Source organism: Arachis ipaensis, chromosome B4 (assembly GCF_059453495.1).
Source record: "Arachis ipaensis isolate K30076 ecotype BB chromosome B4, ASM5945349v1, whole genome shotgun sequence".
NCBI classification, from domain to species: Eukaryota; Viridiplantae; Streptophyta; class Magnoliopsida; order Fabales; family Fabaceae; genus Arachis; species Arachis ipaensis.
Genome location: NC_142439.1, coordinates 25,469,021 through 25,470,336, shown reverse-complemented (window position 1 = coordinate 25,470,336; position 1,316 = coordinate 25,469,021). Strand labels below are relative to the sequence as shown.

The following is a 1,316-nucleotide window of genomic DNA, read 5'->3' as shown; positions in this document are numbered from 1 at the left end:
GCCATATCAAACGGCTTCATAAATAAAACCGCAACGGTTCCAATCGAATTACCAGCGCAAACGGCAAAACGGGCACAAGCAATAAGCCCGCCTCAAAAAAACGGTAACAAAAGTAAAATGACAAGCAAAATAAACGGTAATAACGACAAGTCGACCAAGCGACTAGTTAGCCATAAAAGTCACAAAGTCAGCCACAAAGTCACAACAAAAAGTTCAACAAATCCACACCAAGCCAAAGTTAAAAGAGATCATTTCCTAGGCATATCGATAATCTTGCGTCCTGGATCATCTTGAAGACACCAATAGCCGATGTGTCGAAATCGGGAGCCACGATCTTCACCTGGGCCTTCAGGGCATCCTCAGTCATGGAGATCGCGTTCCTCCCTTGCTCTTTGGTTGCTTTCAGCTTCTTCCTGAGCTCCTCGACCTCGGCTTTAGCGGCTTCAACCGACGAAACGGCTTGGTCACGCTCCTGCTCCAAGACCGCCACCCGACCCTGAGCAGCATTCAGCTGGCTCTCCAGGGTCATCTCCCGCTAGGCTAAACGGGCCACCGTCTCGTCGGAAGCCTTCAATTTTTCCTCGGCAGATGTCGTTTTTTCCTCAGAAGCCTTGAGCTTCTCCCCCATCTCGGACAATTGGCTCTGGAGCAGCTCGACTTGCACCTTGAAATCATTGTTTGCCTTGCCAGAGGATTCGAGCTTCCTCCGGAGAGCCTGTATTTCCGACAACTCGAACTCATCCTTTCGAGCTATCACGGCCCCCCGGAGCAAAGTCCGGTACATCCATCTCGCCTGTCCAGCCAGGTCGGTTCCATGAAAATGCTCCTCCGTCCCAGGGATCAGCTGCGAGTCAATAAACTTTATAGCATCAAAATTTCTTTCCATAATGGTGAGAGTCCCTTCCGGGCTCGCAAACGCCCTCCGCCTCTTAGGGGTGTGGATGAGTTCCACATCATCATCTTCCTTATGGGTAGAGGACGAATGCCCGCCAACGACAACCTCGGGAAGGAGGGAAGCCTGCGCCCCTTCTGAGTTCTTGTCTGACATGCCGGTATCCTGGGGAGAGGGCACAGCCTGATTCTCCTTCTCCCCGGAAGGCCCCTCCGACTTCCCGGCATCTTTCTCTTCGGCCCTCTCCTCATCACTGTCCTCGAAGAAGGTCTTCATCAAATTTTCAAGCCCCGTTACTGAGGCAGACATCTCCACTGCAGCAAACAGATAAACACGTTAGTCGTCAGATCAAGAAAAACAAGCAATGATAAACAGTACGAGCACAGAACAAAATGACTCACGGATATAGCTCCTAGCGGCCTCC

At 51.1% G+C, this 1,316-nt stretch overlaps 1 pseudogene; it reads right to left on the bottom strand.

The window, feature by feature from the left end:
• Nucleotides 1-238: 238 nt before the first annotated feature.
• Nucleotides 239-886, bottom strand: LOC148566968 (uncharacterized; annotated as a pseudogene).
• Nucleotides 887-1,316: the final 430 nt, after the last annotated feature.